Source organism: Seriola aureovittata, chromosome 15 (genome assembly GCF_021018895.1).
Source record: "Seriola aureovittata isolate HTS-2021-v1 ecotype China chromosome 15, ASM2101889v1, whole genome shotgun sequence".
Taxonomy (NCBI): Eukaryota; Metazoa; Chordata; class Actinopteri; order Carangiformes; family Carangidae; genus Seriola; species Seriola aureovittata.
In genome coordinates this window covers 10,480,709-10,494,034 of record NC_079378.1, presented here as the reverse complement: position 1 = coordinate 10,494,034, position 13,326 = coordinate 10,480,709, and the positions used below count along the sequence as shown (strand labels likewise).

The 13,326-nt window shown below is 39.1% G+C and overlaps 1 long non-coding RNA gene across 3 annotated transcripts in view; it reads right to left on the bottom strand.

Annotated features, from left to right (window-relative positions):
• LOC130182648 (uncharacterized) overlaps nucleotides 1-12,639 on the bottom strand; it is a 305,937-nt gene extending 293,298 nt beyond the window's left edge. For 2 of the 3 annotated variants that reach the window (XR_008829736.1, XR_008829738.1), the window contains exons 1-2: nucleotides 12,397-12,635; nucleotides 11,622-11,710 (exon numbers count right to left, since the gene is read on the bottom strand). This is a non-coding gene — a long non-coding RNA (uncharacterized LOC130182648). Of the gene's footprint in view, nucleotides 1-11,621; nucleotides 11,711-12,396 lie in introns of all 3 variants that reach the window. The other variant, XR_008829737.1, reaches the window with a different exon arrangement.
• Between the last annotated feature and the right edge of the window lie 687 nt (nucleotides 12,640-13,326).

Below are 13,326 nucleotides of genomic sequence, written 5' to 3'. Positions count from 1 at the left end.
AACATCATCATTCCCCACTTACACAAAAGAGCGGCGCACTATGAGCACCAACCATCACCATCTCACAAGACAGAGAGACCTGAAAATGACAGCAGTCTGTTGGAAGGTCACAGCCTGTGCACTACATATCCATTTGAGCTTTTTGGCATGGCGATCTGCTATGATAATGGCTGCCCGGAGGGGGAACTCGCTGGATGGATGGAGCTGTTTTAATCTCAGAATGGCAGACCTCTGTGACCTTGTCAGGAGGTGTCCTAGGTCTGGGTGACTGACGAGATTCCCTACAGGCACGGCACATAGCTTGGAGCACGACTCGCCTCTGATGCGGTGGAGAGTGTTGGGAAGACAAAGATGAGACAGGGAGCATGCAGAGCTCACTTCTCAGGCTCAGACACAAGGGAAAATGAAGTAGCCGCAGAGAGATGCTAGATAAAGTCGGAGCATAGTACGCCAGAAATAAGTCATGCAGGTAAGGCAGCCTAACAGACAAAATTGGAGTGAATGTGAGATAGAAAAGTAGCTATTAGTATTCCACTGATGTTTTTACCAGCCACTGATAAATAGCATACCAACCTTTTCTCACTCAGACACATCACTTCTCAGCAGCAGCTTCTTTTCAGAACTTAAAGACAGAGGGGATGGGAATGAAGCATGTAGGACATAAACAGCTAACCATGCTCACATGCAACAGAAGCTGTGTATTTTTTACCTATGTAGAGTATATTGACCATACAGGAGCAGGAATAGCGAATTAAGTTCCAAAAGTTTCTGACATATCCACCTTGAATCTGTTACTATTTGAACCAATGGTAACCTCCATGAATTCAAGCTGACTACAGCTGTCATCATCCGTGGGCATGCAAGTTACAACATTTTCACAGCCAGTTTTCAAGCCTGAAGGGGGAGAGGGTTTTGGTGCAGGATTCCTTTAACCACATCAAAGTGAAAAAAGTATGTAGCAAAGGAAGGGACTTACACTTTTTATTTTACATAGTATATATACATTTTTTAATTTATCTTTTTGGGCATTTTTGTGACAGTACAGTGAAAGATAGACAGGAAGATCAGGGAGAGAGAGATTGAGGATGAGACATGCGACATGCAGCAAAGGGCCATGGGTCGGATTCGAACGCAGTTAGGTACAAGCCCATGTTGCACGCTCTCCACCAGGTGAGCCACCGAGGCGCCCCACATATTACATATATTTGAGAACAAAAATATAAACAGCTGTATATTAGTACCAACTGAAACCACATTCATTATACTGTGATTATTCTAGCTTAATATACAGCACACACACACAGAAACACACACAGATTGCTTTTTTAAATTCATTTCTTGACTTTCCTCCATAGGAGTTGTGGAATTGTAGTTCTGCCAAGACTCTCTCATGCAGTGCATAAGTAATGCCTGTCTTGTAACCTGGTGACAAGAAGGATGTTCAATTCAATCAATTTATGAAAAAAAAAAAAAAAAAGAAAAATGTAATTTCCTCCTGCACTCTCACAGGCCCACAGATGTCCATGTTGAACATCTTTGGACATGTTTAAACCTGTAAAAACACTGTGGAAACAATGTTAAATCCACTCCAGAGAAAAATCCACCCCAGAGATCATAATACAGCAGTGCAGAAGCCAGCTCTTGTGGTTTGGCCCCAGGGCATTTCATTAGAAAATGAGAAGGGGGCTGGTGTGACATGTGGATGTTATGGAATGCCAGATGGATGGAAAGGTCAATTATTAAAATCTTGACTGATGGCTGTGGTATATAACCACACACTCTGCCCGCAGAGAGACACACATCACATCTTCTGTCCTTTAACGGAACGCAATGCTGAACTTGTTCACACAAATTCAATCAATGACCATCTAAACGACATTTAATCTGTAATCTTTCTGCAATTTTTTCGTACAAGAGGATGGGTTAATGAGAGCAACTGAGAGGCGAGGCTTCAGATTCATGTTTGTTTCTTTCAGACATTCAAGCTTCCCTCAGGCACCAGTTTTGGTTTTGGCTGTGCCGTATCTGTTCTCCTGGCACAGCTGTTGCACCAGAGTGCTGCCAATTGAGAGGTTGTGTGTGTTGTCACTGTCTCCCACCTGTGTCTGTGCTGGTAGGCCGGGTTTGGCGTACATTGCAAGACACTTTTGCCTCCCCCCAGGTCCATGTTTCACACTTTGAAAAGTCTGCCTCATTTGAGAGAGGTGCTTGTTCCAACTGTGCAGGCTGAGCATTACGACAATGTCTCAGATTGTTCTAGACTGTTGAATGAGGGAATCAATGAGCAAGATTTACAGGATTACTGTGTCCATGTGATGAAGTACCTTGATTTTTCAAGTGCTTAATTTATTTAAGTAATCAATTAAAATACATTGCCATCTCACTATTTTGTCTATATGTGGTTCGTCAAGAGAATTTCCACAAAATGTGCTAATTACAATATAGACAGTATATAGACTGACCCCTGCTGTGCAGTGCAGTAAATCATAATGTGTAATATAGGCTTGAAATGTCGGCCGCAGCCCAAACGCCTTAGCTCAGCCAGGCAGCTAGGACCTGAATCCTCACAAAATCTTTCAGCCCAAACTTAACACAAAGTGAATGTTTAACCATCTGTTAAAAGACATAATAGTAAATTATAGTCCTGGTTGATTTGGCAATATCTGTGGTTACCATGGTAACACAAGTGCAGTTTAATACCACAGCACACACTGCTTGAGCAGCCACTTTGTCAGAAACACAGAGAACCAACTGGGGTTTGCAACAGAACAAACACGTTTTGATATAAAGTAAATAACAGCTGATTGTGGCTGCTCCTTCTTGTTTCATTACTCCCTGCAATTATGTTTATCTACAACTAAACTGCAACACACGTCACATAATTGTGATTGGATTATGTTTCTATTAACATAATGAGGGTATGTCAATTCACATGTTTGGCAAGTCACATATGTTTACACTGAACATATCAGTAAAATGTTCACAGACAACTTATTTGTTTTCCATCAAAATATCCAGTCTTGAGGTACAATATCCACTCGTGATGACTGCAGTATGATTACACTTTCTCGATTACACAGCACTTGGTTATGGTTTGGGAGAGATTGTAGCCAGATTTAATACAGAATAGATGCTGATAAAATTTTAGTCAGTCAACTAATCAATTAATCGACTGATCATTTTAGCTCTAACTGAAAGGCTGTTACAGAATGTAAATACATTTATTGGCTAACTGCTGAAAAGAAAATGGCATAAATTATCAAAAATGGGTTTTAATTTTATAAAAATCTTAAAGATTATAACTTGATGTTAAAACATGACACACCACATCAACATGAGGAACTGAATGGTCAGAGTATAAAGTTAAAAATTGCAATCTGCTCACGAGACTCTCAACAGACTAAATTTGAAGACTTATAAAGGGGGAATGCTGTAGCACTCACCTAACATTACATACCCAATACAAACACTCTTTAAACCTCTCCCCACTGATAGTACTCCCTGAAAAATCGTAACAATAAACCATTTAACTTCAGACCCCTGATTCAGAGCCTGTTAGAAGAGAAAGACTCAGGCAAAGACTGTTCGGGCCAAGAGCTGAACTCTTGTAGAAAGGCAGCAAACAGAAAACTATAATTTCTTAGCAGCACAACACATGTATTTTCCCTCTTGTCAAACATGATAGTAATTTGGACTTCTTGATCGGCTTTCTGAAAAACAATCATTTACCATAACTAATTATTGCTGATTACTCAAGACTGAAATCAATTGATGTTATTTCCAGTGTAGAGGTTTAGCTTAACACATGATTACATGATTGACTTAAGCCAACCTACAAAAGAATAATCAATTTCACACAACTATTGATAATGCGGCAGCTCTAGTGATTTAATATGATGTTCATGTCTATGATGTTGATATAATTATATGCTGTGCTGTCCTTCACAATTGTGAGACATGCAATTTTTCTTTGTATTGAGAGATAATTGCATGAACAGTGAACAAATGGTAATGAGTTCAGCGATATCGAGTCACAAATGCTGCTGAATATCAATCTGATCCAGGTGCTTAACTTCACCTACACATTCACTGATGTCTAATCCCCATGTTTGCAGAAAAAACAAGAGTAGGAAGTCAACTGCATGCAGCTATTGTCTGCTCTGTGAAAGTGACTAAGCTCATTAGGGAGGGCTGGGAAAACATTGCTTTAACCCCCTCCTAAAAATAAATAAATAAATAAAATAAAATAGATTTCCAATTAATGCTGAAATCCAAAGTATTGCTGTGATTCCTGAGTAATTAAAACCAGAGCTCACAGACCAGTGTATTCCCTAATGGAATACACAGTTGTTTTAATTAATTCAAATATAAAATCGAAAAATTACAATTTTACTCATTGCCCAACCTTCTTTATTATGTTTTTACAAACCATCCATTTTAGGATCAAGGACAGACATATCCCAGCATGAGCTGGGTGGACAGCAGGATCACACCACGGACAGGTTACTGATCACTTACAGTGTCAACACAATTAGAACCCTCATTCACACCTGTGGGCAATTAAGTCGGTTGGTTTAGAGTCAAAACTGCAATTAAACTCATGTTCTTCTTCCTGTGAAAGCCCAGTCTGCACCGTGATGTCAGGCATTTAGTTTTGATGATAGACAGCTTTTAAATTTCCCAAACACACATACAAAATACACGCAGACATCAAGCATGCATGGTTACACAGATACAGAAAAGAAATAGGAAATAATAACCAACAGGTAAGCTCAAAATGTGACAAATTGTAAATGCCACCAAACCGGTTAAAGATATAGAAAATACTGCAATAATCTACTTGCATTCATTTATTATGACTTCAGAAGAATGATGTGTGTAACATACCTTATCCAATGATATAATAATTATATTGACTAATAATAGAGCTCATTTGCACCATGAACAATAACTCCAGTGTTCTGCCTATATTTATCATTTTTATGACAGAGATAAATTAGTACGCAACTAAAACTGTTCTTGGAACAGATGTGTAAGTTTCTCCACATCTGGTGCAGGTGCAACTAACAGAGTTTGACTCAATCACCCTTCAACAACAACCAGCTGTAATTTGTGGACACAGTCTCAAGAAGAGCTTCAATCAGGCAACTTAAGTAGAAACACCTGTGTGGGTGGAGCACAAGCATGTAAGAGCTGCTACAGGTTCTCATATTTGCCACTTGTGGAAATAATTCTAGTCTCCTTCAGTGACTTAAGGGCAACACTTATCTACAGCACATGACAAACACCCATTGTTTTCCAGCTATCTGTCACACTGGGGGACAGTTGATATGCGCAATCTTGGGATGACATGCCGTCGGGGTACGCCACTGTCCAATTGTGCTTACTGGCTCACTGCTACCGCTCAGTGGAACAGTAGAATGGAACTGAGCCATTGTTAACCATTTATTTGAGGTTTTTTTTTCATAAGGACCAATTGGAGCAACCTTTATGCATTTACAATCATTTAAAAACACGTTTAAGAATCAGAATTAACGTAACCAGCTCTATTTTCTTTGTCTGTGTGAGTCTTACAGTTCTTCCCCTGATCACCACACTTCTCTCCTGTCTCTCCTCTGTTCTTCTGTCTATTTGTCTGTTTCTTCAGCAATATCATAGGGACTTGATGAAGCTTAAAGAAAGCTCTCGTCTCCCATCCATTCACCCTCTATCCCAGCTGCCCAAGTGTCACTGAGCTGAGGACCAAGTCACAACTCACATTCCAGCTGAAATGATCCAGTCATCTGCTGAATCATTTGAAGACCAACACGGTATTAGACACACACGTTAGACTACAAATATTTTGTTTTAAAATGCAAATAAGGAAACACAGGTACAGCCAATGTGATATATATTCATCTGAAACAAAACATACTGATGGAGGCCATCCATCACCATATCACTCATACATAAACATTGGATATGTATAGAAACACAGCCAATTTTCTTGAATAGTACAAGCCTTCATGTTTATGTAAACATGCCGCACTGTTCCATATCTGTACATGTTTTGTACGTCACTAATGAGCAACAGCAGGATCTCCCTGCTCTGCATGCGCCGTTCAATACTCTGCCTTTGAATTCCATTCGTTCTGTTCAAGGTTAATTGTTTTCTAGGGCAGACACAAATGGCTTGTAAGTAGCATGTTCACGCAGCTGTTGGTACATGTTTGTTTGTGCGTGTGTGTGTGTGTGTGTGTGTGTGTGTGTGTGTGTACACACCACTGCCACACCAAATCAACATCACAATTAATGTCAAATCATAAATAAAACAGGCGTCCATATGCTTACACACCTCTTGTGAATATATACACAGTGACAAACACACACACATTCTGTAAGTAAATGCTCAGCTGTGTTTTCACATGAATAAACAATCAGTCCATGTCAATCAGTCAAATGTAGTCACACACAAACAGGGAAAAAAATAAATAAATAAAAAAAATAAATAAAAAAAACATATGCACACATTACTATCAGCAGTGACTTGGCCAGTGTGAAACCAGAGGGGGAGAATCTCCAGGTTGGGGACCAAATTTTGAGGCAGGTCGTCTACTTGCACAAACCATCTGCCATGCTGAGCTGACATCTGCTTTTTCATTTTAAATGAACCCTTGAAGGAAATAAAATGTTGACAAGTAAACATGTGTCCATGTTTAGATGTATTAGAATTTAAATTAATTGTATTATAGCTACCAGAAATTCTCTGGTTGCAGTTTGTCCAGTGAGATAAATTCCTACTCTTCTATTTTATATCACAGTAAACTGAATATATTTCATGGACCAAATTATTGATTGACTGATTGCACATTAAATTGATAATGAAAATGATCATTAGTTGCATCACTAATGTTTTTTCAGAGCAGTCAATATGGGATTCAATCATTGGACTGACAAAGGGCTTAGTAAAATAATAGACCTGTATAATGAAGATATTCTAATGTTGTTTCAACAATATCGCTTTCATGGGAAACCAGTACAGTACCTATAGCATGGGACTTTTATGAATTCCCAAAACAAAACTACTTCTATGTCGACCATTAAACAACTCACAGTTGTGTTTTGTGACATAGTACTAGCAGGTGCAAGAAACAACTCTGTGCCTCATATTTACTGAGTAAATGCCGCTCAGCTTGCAGCCACAAACTGCATGTATAGCTCCTGATTTACTAGAGCAGCAGCTGATTATACCGATAGCTGACACACAGCTCCTGCACTGCACTTGAGACTGACCTCCAGACTCATTATGTGAGTGAAAGAGGTCACAGGCACAGGGATTTCATAAAATCACTCTACTCAGAGCAGGTGGAGGTAGGGATGGGTTTCGCTAGCCAGTTCCATTTTGGATCTGGTTCCATTATGGAAAAATACCCACAATGAGCGATGTGAGAAGCATTGAGACCCACACAAATGACACACAAACTATGACTCCAGCTTAGTGTGTCTGTTTGACAATTACAGCACATGTGTTTTAGGCACAACAGATCAAATTTGCGAATGGAAAACAATCAGAAAAGCCTGAGTAAATCTGGCCTTCTGTCTTAATCTACATGAAAGAATGCTCTTCAGATAGATTCTAATATTTTCTGGCCAAAATCAAAACTATAAGATGAACACTGAGTGCAAATGACTGCTTTGCAACATGGCAGTCTTCTTGATAACTTTATCTAATGAACTGAAGAAACTGGAAGCCTGTTGTATGTGGGGGTGTTAGAAGCTCCAGGTGTTCTGGAAAGAGGTTCTTGAACTGATTTCAAAATTAAGTGTTGTTCCTGAACCAGCCAAATTGTGTGTTTATGAAATCCACTATACACCCTGAAGATTTTCCAGTAAACAAATTTTGTAAACAAATTATAATTTCAAATATGTAATTGCTTTAAAATGGAAGGGCATTAAAAACCCCAATGAATTAAAGAGTTTGCAATTTGGCCTTAGAAAAAAAGTTTAATTTCTAGAGGATATCCTTCAGACAAGGAGTGATGCTAACACCCTACAAAGTTGTTTTCCACTTGTATTACAGAAAGAGTAACATGTGTTACTTTGAATAGGGAAGGTAGATGAGATGAGGACCTGATTGTACAACACTCTTTGATGCTCTGGTTGTGCTTCTAAAATGTAAAAATTAGACAAACAATCCACAGAAGATATCAATAGTGCTCAACTCAACATGATGACTTCTTTGTGAATATAGCAATGTAGTAACATTTCATGTAGCATACCCATCCACCCAGCGCTCACCTTCAAGTAAAACCACCTTTGTTTCACTGGATTCCCTACAGACATGTTAACAAACACTCTAATATGCAGAAATGAAAAGCCTGAGCATTACACGAGATGAAAGCAGTCCATAGGCGCTATACAGCCCAAAGGCTCTGTACAGTATGTGTAAGAGGAAAATCGTGCCTAATAATGAAAATCACTGAAAGCTAACTGCATCACATGTGAGAAAACATTAATTTCAGCTATAAATAATATAAAACTGTTGATTTCCCTGGGTGAGGTAGTAGACTTTTGGCGTTATGTTGTCATAAAGGAATGAAAAAGTATTTGGCATTACTACATTAAATGATGTTTTAAATACTGTACAGTAATATTCATTTCACGAATCTTCCCAGAACAAGGGGATGAAATGTGATGAAAAAACAAAATGTGCGGTAGATAGGTAGATAGTAAAGTGTAAAGTCAGCTCTGTACTCCATGTTCAGTTTCACACTTCTGCATTCATTCATAAAATTTACATCCAAGTGTATTAATATAGATAGACACACACGCGCGCGCACGTACACAGCCTGCAGTAATTATTAAGGTTGTTATGGCCCCGGTTTGACTGACACAGTGAAGCTCCTGTTTGGAGACTTAACAGATAAACAGCACACAGGCAAGCACACACAGGCAAGCACACACACAGGCGCGCGCACACACACACACGTACAGACTGCCAGGCCTGACCTGACAGCCATCTACCCTCTGGTTCCTGCCAGGTCAGACTCGTTAGTTGTATTCCACAGGCATTTAAAGCCACTTAGTACAGGAAACAACTCACTCGCTCGCTCTCGCCATCTCTCCTGTACCTCACTCTGTCACTGACTTGTTTGTTTTATGACAGTTCCCCCCCACCTCGTCTTTCTCCCTCATTCACTGGGTTCTGGCCATTTAGCAAAACCTATTAGGGCCCATTGTCTTCCGAGAGCAATGGCCAGTCAAACCAGCACAGCCTAATCAGAGTGCAGGGAATTCATCACAATCTTAAGGGAAGAGAGCTGTTGATGCGATTTGTTTTTTTCTCACGCCGCTCAAGAGGCAAAAACGCACACAGCTCAACTAAATAGCTCCACGGAGAGAGGGATACAACAGTAAATTGTCGACTTTCAGGCCATTAAACTCACAGTCGTAAATATACAACTGCCACACTCACACAGCCAGCAAATCAATCACATTTAAGCTTTTAGAGTATCACAAGCAATTGTTCTTGAATTGCTTAATGATATGCAGGTCATAGAGAGACGAATCAGCATCTGTAAGCATGGCTATCAAAACGAAGCTATATATTTTTGTAGCAAGCTGCCACATCTGGCTCGCAGACATTTAAATTGAGTTGATCATGCCAATCAGTCAGGCACGCAGTCAGTCATTTACACAGATAAATTGCTGTGAAGCCATTCAGAAATCAGGTCAGCAAAGTGCTTACACAGCAAGTCTATAATACCTGAACAAGACAGGAAAGTGCCAGAAAACTCAAACAGAAAACTAAATTTAAAAAGAAAAAAACACACACAAAGAGAATCAGGTAGAGATTCAGCATGCTGATCAAACAGCCAGCTAGTCATTTCTTAATTCAGCCATCCAGACATCCATTTAGTCAACTGAACGTGCCAGTAATCCTGATGCTCTGCTCTCTGTATTGTCTTCACATGTTCTGAATTGTGGATTGGCCTTGAAGATTTGACAAATGGAGGAATTAAAACTTAAATATGGCCAAATGCTGAATAAAAGTGGAGCTGACATGCTCGTTTTTCTTGGTTTTAATTACAGGATGCTCAATTACTTTTCATTACTAATGTACTTTGCTCTCTAATTTGGTTAAATGGGCTCTGAGCATGGGGATGGAAACCTTTTTGTTTAATTGTCAAGAAAACAGAGACTTTGAGATTTTGTGGAAGACTTGGAACAGCTCATAAAGCAATGACCATTTGTCTCATATCGGTTTATGTTTATGTGACCACCTATATGGTAAATTATTAAGATATGCAAGTTATCACATTTTTATTATTATCCCATTCTAACGACCAGGTTAGCCAATTCAATAGGAGTTAATTTGTTATTAGGAGAATTAAAAATATGTAAAGAGGTATTTGGCTTTAAGGCTGTGACCTCATCATTCATCACAATGTCTCAACCAACCACCAATCACGAACGCCAACCACAGTCCGGCCATTCCAAATAAAAGCAACTCCAATATTTTTGGGAAGTATCTAGTGAATTGAAATGGATAAATCTAAAGCCAGTGATCCACATGATAGGCGGCAGCAGGCTAAAGCCGAGCAGACACTATATGGATTAAGCTCCCCCAGCTAATGATTGGTTGCTGTTGTCAACATGCAGTTTGAGGGAGGTCACGACGCCTGAACGATCAGCGATCTGGTTCTCAGACCATCAGTTAGATTTTAAATTGGAAAATTTGGCCAGCTATCTTACAGCTTGAGCAGTTCCAATTTCCCACATCGCTGCTGCCAAAAGATCCAATATAAACTGTAGTGAGTCTTCTTTTAATATTATTGGAATGGTGTTTTCTTGTTGTGGCTAAAGCGTAAACCTGACTGAGATTTTACTGTGATATAAATCTGAATTTCTCTGCAGATCTGCCATCTCTGCAGCTCCATAATTCTCTTTCTTCTTACTTTCTGATCATAGAAGTGCACAAGTTTCCTTTCTCTCCTCTTCTCAACATAGATAAGGATGTGGTCATCTGGTGTGAATAAACATTAATCGAGTTGTCACTGTACAAAACCAAGTGAGGGTTCCCTGCATATACTCAGTGAGAACCTGCTTTGTGGCCAGTCAGTTGATTCTTTCAGTGTGGGCTCAACTAACACAACATACATGATGCATACAAATGCACGATGTCTCCCCAGCAAGACACATGAGTTATGCAGCAGATAATAAATCAACTTATCCACATTAAATGACTGATCCAGTCATAATTCATGGATCAGCACAGACAGTTTCATCTGATGAAACATTATTCGACATCAATGAGCAGCAGACGACCATTAACACATGCATACAACTTAAAGGGTTGCAATGAGTGGAACTGAGTGCCACAGTAGCATATATCATAAACTGGAAGAGTTCAGCGGTTTACAGTCCTAGTACAGCTGCTTAAGAGTTGAAATATTTCTCCAATTCTCAGCTGAATATGAATTGTGCAAAGAAAACTTGAAAAGCCCAAATGACATTCTTATGAAGCAAATATTACAAGTATTTAAAAAGGTACAGGGATGTAAGGCAACCTCACATCCCTAAAGCCATTACATCACCTACAGACTTGTTGAGTCCAATGAGAGGGCAGGTGGTTCCCTTACCTTTATCTCTGCCACAGGTCCTGAAAAGTGTAGTAGATTCTAGATGGACAACTCCGCAATCCGGGTGGGTTTAATTGTATTTGATGATGCTGTAGGAAATAATGGTAAACATTTAATATGTACATCGAATCATTTGTGAACATCATTTCACAAGCCCATAAATAAGGGCCTCATTTCATTTAAGGTTACCAGTCTCAGGGACACTGACAGTGGTAGTCAAAATCTTTACCACTGTGAAAGCACCAGTACAACAATGTAAAAATACTGTTAAAAGTAAAAGTCCTGCATTCAAGCATGTACTTCAATAAAATGATATCCAGCTAATTGTACTTAAAGTAAACAAAAGTAAAAAGTATTTAATCAAATTACATTAGATTTTTAATACTGATACATTAATGTATAAAATGTATACATTTTTACTGATGTAGCTGCTCAAGGTGGAGCTAGTTTTAACTACTTTATAAACTTTTTAAACTGAAACTTTTCGGTTTAGTCCAGTGGTTCCCAACCTGGGGTCAGGAAATACTCAAATAAAATAACTTTTTATGACAACTAAAATTGTCCTTTAATAGGCTACAGCAGGTTACTTGACTAAATTTTGTTCGTTACTTTTCACCGATGCTTAAATGGACCAAACCATTTGGTTGTTTTAAGACACTAATTACAACACACCTGTGCTTGTCGTGCTAGGACAAGTGAAAGCTCTCTAGGCTAATTGCTACAGCACAGAGGTAAACACTCACAAACGTTTTAGTAGCAGCGGCAAAATACTTACAGGAGCTTGGTGAAGTGAAGCAGTGACACCAGTGTCCTCTCTGTCAAAGTTAAATCCGTCTTCGAGAAGAAGTTCATGTCCACGACAGGCCCGAAAAAGTGTGTGTTCGAAGTGGAGAGCTAGAAAGTTGGAACCGCCACTAACGGAGCCAAACGGTGAGCAGGGGTCATTACAGGTGAAATAGCCCGCCTCAGGTGCGTTCAATTTACGTCACAAAAAGTGTGCCCCTGAGCTGCTTGCCTGATCCAGCTTGCAGGCGTTGCTCCATTTTATCACCTTTACAGCTCAGTCGGAAGGGGTCATGAGTGCGTTTCCCTCTTATACCGACAAATAAACAACAAAACTTTTTCTTTATCTCAAACGATTAGAAAAACATTAAAAAAAAGAATTATGTTTCAATCATTTAAAGCCCATTTTAATTCCAGTTTTATTGATTTTTAGTACGGCATAGGGGCCAAATAAAGACTAAATGGGAAGACAGTCATTATTTGGTCCAGTATGTTCAAACAGGCCAATTTAGCTGGGTATCTTTTTAAGAACTATGGGCTTTTTTTCACACCACCTCCAGCTGGCCTAAAGAGGATCACACAATCTATTGCTAAGTGTTTTTAGAACTGCTGAAGATATTTATTCAACAAACACTAATGTAAAATAGTCAAATGGTCATAAAAGATCAATTGTGTGTGCCAAGTGTAAGTTATTAAATTTAGAGTCTATTACATTACAGGATCAAATTGAATAAAATAGACTATCAAGAGACAAAACAGTCAGATGAAATTAATGGAGGAAGACAGTTGGCAGCTTTCCCTCTCTTTGCAGTGCATGAGATATCTGAAATGGCAGATTTGTTTCTCAGTACTTTTGTTGGAGAGTCTTTTTCCTCCCATATCAACTGATTTATTCAAACATCCTAGATACACATAAACACCT